Genomic DNA, 12,313 nt, shown 5'->3' with positions numbered 1-12,313 from the left:
CATTGTATGCGTATCTTGACGTATTCATATATGTATATTTAAATATTTAATAAATAAAATGAGATTTTGCGCATTAATAAGATGAAGAATATATAAGATGAAATAAATATAGAAGCTATAAAGGAATCTCTCATAATTATTTATCACGCAAAATTGTATGAAAAAGTTGATCCGCTTTTTTCGGAGCATTTGTCTATCCATATAATTTAAGGATATTTTATAAGAAGTGTAAAATTTGTTCCATTTATGTAACTTAAAATTATGAAGTCTATTCCTATTCTTCTTCCATCCAAGCTAACCGTCTCTGGAACTCTTTACCTCTTTTAAATAGATCAGCGCAATCTCTTGCCTCGTTCAAAAGGCAGGTAAAATCTCATTATATATCTCTCTAATTTGCCTTGATGTTCACTGTAAGTGATTTACCTTGATCTATTTAGTATATTTATGTTTATGTATTTATATTATATACCTATGTATGTTTATTTAATTTAGTATTATTTTTATATACATGATATTTAGAATTAAATGTATTTTATTAGTTTAATTAATAATTATTACAAATGAAGTTGATGGCGTAGCGGTTTAATATTACATTACTTAACCTTCCGTTGGTAGTGGGAGGGGATTGTTAGTAATGCGGATTACCATTATCCATTGGTAGCAATATATCTTACCACTTCGACCTCCACGTGGTCTCCTCTAGAAATCATCGTGCTGAATTCTTAATTTTTAGAACTTGTCCTGACAATTACAAACACAGCAATAAAAATTTGTTGTGTTTACAATTAGCCAAATATATACCGTTTAAATATAGCCGTTTTGAAGTGATATTGAAATGATTAATATCCTTTTAAGGGAACGTTCCAAGAGTAAAACTAAATATTTTTCCAAAGAATATTGTAAGTCCTCAAAATTATGGAAGATTAAGAATTATTAGTCATTTTTTAATTTTTGATTCAAGAAATATGTAGTGGGTAGATTATTAGTTGTACATATGAATAATGACTCAGATTTCATCTTGTAGATATCATGTAAGATTAAAATACAGTTTCATTGGAAACCTACTCTTATTTTGAAGTCAGTTAAAAATATAATTCATTCCTCATCAGTGTACTGAGACAGATACACTACTCAGGTACGAGTTTAAAATTCATCTGTACTTGATTACCTACTCTGTACAGTACTTTAATAATGATTGTAATGTAAAAGTTTGTGAACATGTTTGTTACTGAAATATATATCTTAATTAAATTTGTTACACATTTGTCTTCTATTATAATTATTACTTATGCATAACACAATGTATCTTGCTCCATTTATTTTATGCAATTTAAATCTGACTATCTATCTTACTATCTTGAATTTTATTCCTTGCTTCTTAAAAAAGAAAATAGTTTTTTTTTTGTCGACTTAGAATGGCAAACAAGCTGACGGCGCACCTGATGGAAAGTGGTAACCGTCGCCTATAGACATGAGCAGTACCATGGACATAACAGAGTATATTGTTTCGCCCATGATACTCTCTATGTATTGCTATTCCTGAGGACTCAGGTGCTATTCTTCTGTACCCTGTAAATCCACTGCCATATCTCACCATTCAAATTAAAACTAAGCCATGCAAACAACTGCCTCAAGGTAGAAACACGAATGTGACAGAGATGACCAAGCAAACGACTTTTGTACAAAGTCTCCCTCTGGTAAAAGAGGATTTAAAAGTAAGTTTTTAAAGTGCTTCACGAAAAATAACCTCGATATCTTATTTCTGCCGACAATTTTCAGAGTAAACAATTAAATCCACAAAAGAAACTCTATTGGTGTTGTCTTTTTATCGCTCGACGTTCACAAACGCATCAGCCTCTAAGTACACTTCAATGTATTTCTATACAGTCTGTTCTTAAATGGACTCATTTGGATAACATCTTAAGTATTATTATAAAGAGTAAGGATTTGATTATTTGTTTGTAATTTATTTTTTATACCACAAAGGTGGCAAACATGTATACGGTCCCTCTGATGGTAGACGATGACTGTAGCTTATGGACGCCTACAACACTAGAGGTGTCACGTGCGCGTTGCCGACGCTGAAGAAACTTTAATATACCCTTTTTGAAGAATCCCATACTGTAGTCTCTAGGAAAAACCTCGATAGGGAGCTCATAGCCTGAATGTTAGTGGGAGAAAAGTTCTTTGGAACTGCACTAAGCCTATGAGGATGGGTAAACTTAAAAAATATAAAACCGATTTTAAAAATTATATCACTTCTCGTATAGAACTCTACATTATCAGCGAATAATGTGGGCTATATTTTATTTCCAAGAAACTCATGTGAAGTCCGGGTAGATTACTAGTATAACATATCTAATAAAATCAGCATTACTTTAAAAAAAATGCTCTGTACTCGTTCTTACTGAGGACATTGTACAATGTACAGTAACAGTATTGACAATGGACTGGTCTCATGGCTCGAAGAACCGACAATCGAAGGGGAAGAAAGTTTATTTAGTAGCTACCCCCCACTAGATGGAGTGATGATCTTAAATACATTGCAGGAAAGCAATATCCATTGCTCCAACATCTATTGCAGGTGGCTCAGAATCGTTCTTTATGGTAGTCTATAAGGGAGGCCTATGTTCAGCAGTCGACGGATAATGGCTTAGATGATAATGTTTATTTATGTTTAATATCATGGCGGAAAATGTTTGTATGTATTTTAACTAAATTCTAAAATTGGATTGAATAAAATTAGTTTAACCTTAATCGTGAGATAATGCTTCGCCTATTTATTACTTTGCTGTATATGAATTGCCCGTGTGGCCTTGGCATAGAATAGGCCACCCCTTCCTATACCATGGGTGTCGTAAGAACTGACTAAGGGAGGGTGAGCAATAGCGTCTTTCTTAAAACATCTCTAAATCCTAACTGCGGTTGCTAATCCGCCTGCCAAGCGTGGCAACTACTGGCTAAACCCCCAACGGGATGTTCAGCATTGGACAGTTATAGGCTGATATGATGGTGATGATGATGATGATGTATATGAATTATTCCTAATAGGTTGATGAGATAAAAAAGAAATAGTAACCTCACCTGCGCTGGTTTACACTGGCGGAGGGTACCTATCTCCAATGAAGGATGATAGGTGAGGATGAAGTTAAGTCACTCGGTTCATCGTAATAAATCTACAAAAAATTAAACACGATGGCTTCCAGAGGCTTTATTAAGCTATTTTGTATAAATTATAATGAGATTTATTTTATGTAATCTGTCGAGTTAAATGGGCTTATCACGTTAAGGGCGTAATATTAATAAAGTAAGACAACATTTGATGGGCGAGTATAACTCGCATATGAATCGTACTATTCGTGTAAAGCATGTTATTGACTATATTGGTCGACCTCTCTGTTCCCGGTCTGTGTGATAAGGTTTTGTACTTTTGATTACTTAGCAACTTTTGAAACATCCTGTATGTTGTATATGTAAGCAGTAGGTGCCGAACGGAACCCAACACCCGGGGCGGTCGCCTACAAGGCGCCTTGTGAGGAAACGCTATTACGCCCTCCCAAGTTCACTGCCCTTCCCACTTATCACTCCTATACTGTGTAAGTACAGTATTTATTTATTGCAAAATTTGATTTCCTAACTTTTTATTATATATCAAAAACAGAAGTATTTTTATCATTATATTATTATATACCTATTGGTATACTAAACTGGTAAATAGAGTTTTAATCAAACAACTAAAAAATAAAATAATAAATCAAACACCTATAAAGTTATTTCTATAATAAAATGTCTGCCCAATATTGCTAAAAACTTTTATTTGACAGTTTTTGACACTTGTAGCTTCTATTGATTTATAAAATGATTACTACTTGTGGCATTTAAATCGTCTTATGAATAATGGAAACATAAATTTGAAAAATGTAGATGGCCGGATGAGAAAACTTGTTTCACATTCAAACAAGACATCTTCAGATAAATTAATATATCGCTGCTCGGATCCTAGTGTTAACCGTTCGGTACCCAAACTGCGAAATCTAGTTTAGATGTGAAATCGCAAAATGTGTGTAAACGAAATCGCAGTCGGAGTTTGAGGGCTAATATAGAAGGTTGTAAAACTTTTGGTAGTAATAATGGTGGTCAGTCTTCCGCTACAGTTAGCAAATGTGTGACTGTCAAAGTCACATATTTACTGTCGGTAGCGGAATTAAACAAAATGATCTAATTAAACAACCAGTGACATGGACTTCTGCAGGATGTAAATAGAATCCTATTTCCGTCTGCGGTATTGGCATGTGCCGGCGGGGCACCAGTGAGTTATGATAGGCAAAGACAAAATCAAATCAGCCTATCGTGATGAATTTACCGAGAATTAAATATGATAGTTTCCAGGAAGATCCTGCTATTAAGTACAGGATATTTATTATTACTCAGAGTAAAGCTAATGTGGATAATTTTTAAAAAAGGAATAACGATTTTATGATCGGTTTCTTCTTTCTTTAATGATATTCGTAATAAAATGTACAATTTTTATATATCTTATTAACGTTTACTTTAACGGTCTAACCCTTCTTCAATTGGATTTTTAGATCGGGTAATGCTTTCAATTGGTAAAAACGATTTTTGATATATAATTAGACGGCCACTTCCAGGTAAAATATATACTCTATATACCCTAGCAATATCCGTGTAATTTAACAAATTAAATACGGATCGTCTAAGCGTAGGTAGTTTTCTCATTTTTCAAATTCTATAATATAAATAAATAGGGAGGAACGAGAAGACGTCAAGTTGAGCCCACGTGTTTCCTTGTGGAAACTATCGTGGTTAATTTGTAATGAATTCGGCACATTGGATCAATTGATTTGCCTTAATACATCGTCGATTCATTCTTCACTGGTGCCCTACCAATGTGTAGGTACTGTCAGCATAGACGGGTGCACCATTCCATCTTCAACCATTAGAAAACAAAAGAATAAATAGTTAAATTTTGTCTTCCAAATCATTTAAAATTTCGAATTGTGAATAATAAATGATTTTGCTGTATAGTAAGAAATTTTTAGTTCCTTATTGTTAGACTTCATAGCTATACATAATTGTGTAGTATAACCACAAAAATGTTTACATAAATTAAGAACCTAGGTTTACTGTTTGATGTTCAATAATTATTAAACAATTAAATAAATAAAATATATTAATAAAGACAATCTGTCTGTCTGTATATTTCTGTCATTATATAAGAACTACTATCAAATTGGATGCAATTTCCACAGTTGTATTCCTTAAAATCTGGTGTATGTTTACTCTTAATATACCATTTAGAAGTAGTCTATTACTAGTGATCTATTTAATTTGTTTTTGCAGTACAGGCATTATTTTATTTTCACCCATTAAAAATATTTTTTTAGCCAGTAATAAACTCTTTCACTAGTATAAACCTATGCTATCATTGAAGTTATATTTCTGAAGATGTTTTCGTTGTCCAAATATGGGTTCGCCCGGGTGAAGCGAGTGCGAGTAAAGGCTACTTTGATTAAAAAACAACAGTAGACATAAGGGTCCTTCGTCAATTTGTTAAAGAAAACTTCACAGTTTGGATCAAGAGAGATCAAAATAATTGAGTTACGGATAACTTTAGGTGAGTGTTTTAACAGCGTTCCACTAGGATCACATAATATTGTCCCAGTTGATTGAATGGATTACATTTTAATTTTCTCTTATCAAAAAGAAAATTAATTGTAAATCGTTTGTGATCCTTCTGTTCTGTTAGCAAATATTGTTTTTAGGATGTTGAAGTATTGATACAAATTTCGATTTATTCTAGTAATTGAAATGAAACTTTTTTCTTTTTTACGACTGTTGACTGTATTAGGAAGTAACAATTGGATATTGTCAATTATAAAATAAAAATAACTACACTGTTTGTCATACTGCTATATTCTAAATTGATTAGCGTAGTGATTACTTGCTCTGTGGTTATGTTATAGAGTAATTTAATAGAGCAGGTGATTTAAGAACAAATTTTACCATTTTTATCCATAAAAATAAAATACATACATTAAACCATAAATTATGAATACTCTATGGTCTTTCATAATAAACACAATATACTCGAATGATTATCTATTTCCTTTTTTGAAAAAATGTTTATCACGTACGTTGCAAGATAGGGCAGGATAGGAAGAAATTGCGAATGGGATAGACAATACGCAAGACAAGAAAATTGAACATTTTATACCATTTACTGTGCATTTTATCAAATAACTTTAAAAGTACGTTTATATAATTTATTGTATTATAATATTGTTCAATTTTACCGTTACGATATAATAGAATGTAAATACAACGAATTCCCACTAGATGGAGTGACGACTCGAATGCATTGCAGGGAGTCTGTGAATACAGGTGGTTCAGGACTGTCCTTTAGGGCAGTCTATGGGGGCAGCTTATGTTCAATACTAGACAGATGTGATGCTGATGAGATGTTGATATAATAGAGAGTAAAATGTATGCAATTTTATGATGATTTTCACGTATGTCTACGAATCTAATATGTCGTGTACGTTACGATATCATTATGGAAATTTAACAATTGGTTTTCTGTCGTATGGTGGCGCTATTAAGTTATACTGTGGTGAATTATAAAAGCATTACGTACGTACATAAAACGTTTTTATATTTCTGTGGTAATCCATGATATTATATATTGTACTATCAGCATTTAAAACGGTACGATGGAAAATTAAAAAGTGTGTACCTAAATTCTGCTCTCATACTGTATTATCGTGGATAAATTGTAGAAGCAATGACTTTGCATTATTTGATATTCTTTATTGTACACAAACATAATGATAAGAACAATTAATTTTAAATGTAATATGCAAAGACGAGCTTATCTCTTTGTATGTTTTTTTTGCGATGGTGTAAGATAATTATCAGCGGATATTGAGAGGCAGGTGTGAGTAAGGATAAAAATCACGCTCGAACGTCCAAGTTGGTTGGAAATATTCAACGCCTTAACGGACCATTTCCCAGATAACCACATTTTTCGCGAGATATTCATGTGAAAGCACATTATGTGGAGCTTACGGAATCGAAACCAGTGAAATACTACATACATATGTATAAATTTCTTCTAATATCTCTCAATAACATTGAGTTATATTAGAGAATAATATTTGAATATAGAGTTCCAAATTTAAAATTTATATTATAAATCCTCACTATTCTTACTAATATTATAAATGTAAAAATGCGTTTGAATTTATAGCACCTTAACGGCTCAACCAATAACTATGAAATTTAGTATATACTAAACGCTATTTATTACTCTAGTTAAGAAAAATATCCCGGTCACGCAGATAAAGTCACGGGTAATTAGTAAATAACAGATAAGTGATACAGTGTAGAAAACGGCATTTTCTAGTCGTTCACATAGTGGTTTCATGAAAAAAAAAAATTTAATAAAAAACGGACACAAATTTGTTGACAAAAGTTAAGGAAATTGTATCAATTTGGAGCAAAAAAAAATATTAACGACCCCGAATAAATCAGATATAAGTTTAGCATTTTCGACAAAAATACACGTAAGTCAGTTCGGTTATTGTTACAATCATTATTATTATTATTATTGTAAGTGTTAAATCGTTATATCTTCAAATGGTATTAAACAAATAGTCACTGCCACGTTTATAGCATTAGTAGGGACGTTAAATCACATAAACCTTTCATCAACGTCAAAAGAGATACCGAAAATAGGTACTTAACTCTTCCGTGTTGCATTAGATAAACATATACGGATTTTCTTACGATACGACGGTATAAATATATATACAGATAGTACGGATAAAGTATGTAACGTAATTCTTATATTTTTATGAATATACATATATATGGGCACTATTTCCAATGCAAATAAAAATTAGATAGTAGTTACATATGACAAAATACATAATCTAAAGACAAGTACTACGAAAAATTTGGTGGCAATTGTTTAAAACAAAGCACCGTAGATAGAATGATATTTCTTTTAATCTAAAATTATAATAATTTGATTGCGTAGATACACTAATAATAGAAATTAAAAATTACAGGTTGAATTACTTACATAGTTCGTTTTGGCACAAATCAAGCAAGTACTGGCCAGATATCTGAAAAAGAAAAATAAAGTAATTAATTTTATTTTCACCTGTTATTTATAAAAGAATATATATGATAATATTATAAAATTAAGTTACATTATATGAATATATTTATAGTTGAACCAATTGCTTCTCTTAGTTATCTATAAGTATATTTTTATATGTACATGTTCTATCCAACATATCCTAGACCTAATTCTTATGATGTCCAAATGCGCGTCAGATAGGTATTTTTATTATAACTGTCGTTTCCCCGTTTTGGTTTTGACAAAAATTGGGTTTCTATATTTTACGACCACGAATACTATTCTCAATTTATATATATTTTACAAAAATTAAAAGCAATGTATCACAGAGTAAGTAGGTATTTATAGATATTTACGTTATTCACCTTAATCTATAGTTATATAAACGTCGACATTGCTCTTAAATTGTCGAAACTGGATAATGAATTTATGTAATCATCTAAAAGTATTAACACAATAAAACAAATTAATATTTATAATATTTAAAACTATTTATGTCTTTATCCAAAATATTGACATCGATAGCTATTTTATAAGATCAAATTTTATTATGGCGTCATAATATTAAAATGAATGATTGGATAAAAATTTGATTATGGTTGCATACATTTTATACGTATTTTTTTGTTTGAAGTGGTGCAGACTTGAAAATTTCTTTATTCATTTGTGTTTATTACATAGCAATTGCAGGTAATTAGAGATGTTAGTATTATTTTCATAAATATATAATGTTTATATGTTGTTTTAAGGTCAATAACATACAGACATGAATAAGTACCTACTATAAAGCTAAATCTATTTCATATTAAGTGTTCATAAAGAATAAAATGGAAGAGCTTATCATTTTAATTATAAATGCTAGGTAATAATAGATTAATCTAAGAGTAAAATAATACCAGCGCAGCGTTGTCGAGTGTCGAGACGCGAACAATAATTCAATTAAGGCTTCCCTCCGTGTTGTTTAGAAGCTTTCCCTCTAAATAGTATTCGAATGAAACGTCTTAGTAAAGCCACAGATAATATAATACTGTACTAGTAGTAAAACGAACAATAAACGAAAGTACGAGTATTATGTGAAATTTATTAAGAAATAATATTTACAGTAGAGGCTGAATTAACCCGACTAATGATTCTGGTCGTATAATATTCAGGTAATCGTAAATCCGGATAATTGAATATATAAAGAAAGGTGATATTTGTACATTTTGTATCTCACACGCTTAAAATTAAATAGTCATGTACAGTGCGGTTTAAATGGAATTTTCTCCTGCGAACGCTCAGGCTGTGAAATGAGCTTCCTGTCGAGGTTTTCCTAGAGACTACTGTATGAGTTACTTTAAAAGGGTTATATATTAAGGTTTCTTCAGGGTCGGCAACGCGTATGTGACACCCGTAGTGTTGCAGGCGTCCATATGCTTCAGTGACTGTTTACCATCAGACAGGCTGTATGCTTGTTTGACTTACTTATTGAAACTTTTTTGTGGCCATAATGTAAATATAAGTCTGGCCACATATATATGTTGATATTATTTTTCTACACGGTTTTTGTTTCTGTTCCAATGGTTGTCTCGTCTTGTATCTACACGTATTATATATATTGTTGTTCTAAAGAATATTATTTTTCACATGACCCTCTACATTACTTAAGTATGAAACTAATACCAAAAAACTATATAAAGTAAACTCTGTCGATTGCAAAAAGAACTATTAAAATTGGTTAAATATTAACAACGTACTAGCGTACTAAGGTAATGTATAAAAATACACACAAATTAAAATCTTTTTCTTTTAGGAATCGCTTAAAAACAAATCAAGTTTTATACCAAACGATTAAGCGAAGTGGTAGTAGTAAACAAATACTTCAATCCAGTAGTGGGATATCAATGGGTTGTTACTGTAATAAATATAATGAATAAGTAAATCAGTACGTTTCGGTGAAAATATTCTTACAAAAATGTCTCTAAGTTTAAACAGAACATGAAAGGAAAGGGGAAATGGCGCTGACAATGTTTGATGTTTTCCCAATATGTAAGTAACAACATTTCCGAATATTTCTCCCATTTTAGAGACGAAATCCTTTGTGAGTTTTGTTCATAATTCTATTCTGTTACATGTTACGTAGGCACTTATTCAATTTCTTAAGTATACTATATATATATACACATTCGAGATATTTTTTTATAACATAAGCCTCCTCCTTTGGGGCGTTTTGCCATTAATTCCCATATTTGACAGGCGGATTGGCAACTGCAGTTAGGCTTTGGCGATGTTTTAACAGAGACGTTGCTGCTCCTCCCTTGATCATTAAGTTCTCTTAGTTTCCTTCTACACCCATGGGAATGGAAGGACATGTTCCATTTATACCATTAGAAATACGCATATACGTAGAAATAAATTAGTTGTTGTCTGTTGTGTATAGAAAGTGTTCTTATTTCGTCTAAAGTTCTGGATTAAAATATAATATTAAAAAAAATAAAGAATTCTCAAGTGAAAATTTCTTTCGCGCCAAAAATCACCGTCATGTTGTTTTAATAATATTATCTACACTAGCGCCACGAGTCGTTATTGTTCTGTTGTGTATAAAAAAAGTGTTCTTATTTATAGTTCTGGATTAAATATAAAATATAATATTAAAAAAAATAACAAATTCTAAAGTGAAAACTTCTTTCCCGCCAAAAGTTGCTGCCATGTTTTTAATACATCTACACTAGCGCCACAGAGTATCATTTGTGTTATTATCTGATAATAAACAAAGAGAATTTTATTCGAAGACTCCAGTAAAGATCTGTATATCTGATAGTTAACTTGATGTTAGTTGATAGTTCCTTGTATATGTATATACACACGAAGACGTTTACGACAGTTCCTAAAGAGTTCTGTAGTTTATACAACATCGTTATCGGCGCTTTGGTCGTAAATACGATGTTAACTTTCTTATATGTAGTATGAAACAACCTGTAATAATGATAAGTACATAATATTGTTGGTTTTGGTAGTTGACATTTAATATATAATATTATTAATATGAAAGTGAGTTTGTTTGTTTTAATGGATCTACCAATCATCACGGAAATTGGCTTACACGGATGGATAAAGTCAAAGGCTACTTTCATTTTAATAAATCAATATATCCCGGTCACGTGAATGCAATCGCATGTAAAGATTATTTAATGTTATATAACTATTCTTTAGTTCACTAAACGGTTGTTCTGTTATTATACTATATGAATTGTTTTTTTTTAAATCATCTTTGTAATATTATTCGTAAAGAATAACTAATCCGAAATCCAATGATAGAATTAATAAAGCTTAACAATTTTCCCCAAAAGAATATTTGAAATACCTTAGAAAAAGATTTTTTAAACTTTGAAAGTAATTCCTGTAATTGATTACGGTACTTTTTACCAAGTGAGGGCGTAGATAGAGAATAAAACCTGCGGGCCTAATGTAAGAATATTCTAATTACCTATATGATGTTGTTATAATATCAAAGTGAGTAAAAAAAAAATTTAAATAGTGATTTTAAGGAATTGTACACACAGAGTCGTGAAAGATTATATAAACTTATACTGTATAATACTAGTACTCTATATGTATAAACCGTCGATTTTATGCATTAGATTTCTGCGTGGTGACTGAAATATAGGGATTTGTTTTGTATAAAGAGGTGGACGCGCGTTTCTGTGCTCTGTTTCCTCCTATAGAATCCACAATCTCGCGGACATCTTACCCTTTGCATAGCCCGAAGGCTTTCTAGGAAATGTCATGCATACTTGACAGGCTTATTTGTAGTATATATAACTATAAAATATATTAAATGGGGGGGGGGGGGGGGAATTGTTAGTATATCAAACTACCAGCTGCATTGCTAGCAATGTACTTGGTTAGGTGGTCAGGTGGCAAACTATCGTGCTGAATTCTAAGTGTAGGCAGGGTTACCATTCCATTTTCAAATTTATATATATATTGAAGGTAGCAGTGCAATAAAAAAAATATTATCATACTATAAGAAATATATGTCATAGTCATTGTGAATATTGCTACGTGATCGTCGGGCAATCTGATAATACTTTGGATGGTGTGCGGAAAAAGAAACAAACGCGTGATAAGCGCCGTGACACGCGCTCTGTTAGGACGTCATGTAAATCA

At 31.5% G+C, this 12,313-nt stretch overlaps 1 protein-coding gene across 2 annotated transcripts in view; it reads right to left on the bottom strand.

The window, feature by feature from the left end:
- Positions 1 to 12,313, bottom strand: part of LOC113513007 (G-protein coupled receptor moody-like) — a 159,396-nt gene that overhangs the window by 42,683 nt on the left and 104,400 nt on the right. For both annotated transcript variants that reach the window (XM_052893609.1, XM_052893610.1), the window contains one exon: positions 8,105 to 8,147. The gene's annotated coding sequence lies outside the window, so the exon portion shown is untranslated. The remainder of the gene's footprint in view (positions 1 to 8,104; positions 8,148 to 12,313) is intronic.

Source organism: Galleria mellonella, unplaced genomic scaffold (genome assembly GCF_026898425.1).
Source record: "Galleria mellonella isolate WM207_F2 unplaced genomic scaffold, CSIRO_AGI_GalMel_v1 utg182, whole genome shotgun sequence".
Taxonomy (NCBI): Eukaryota; Metazoa; Arthropoda; class Insecta; order Lepidoptera; family Pyralidae; genus Galleria; species Galleria mellonella.
This window is presented reverse-complemented; position numbering and strand designations above follow the sequence as displayed.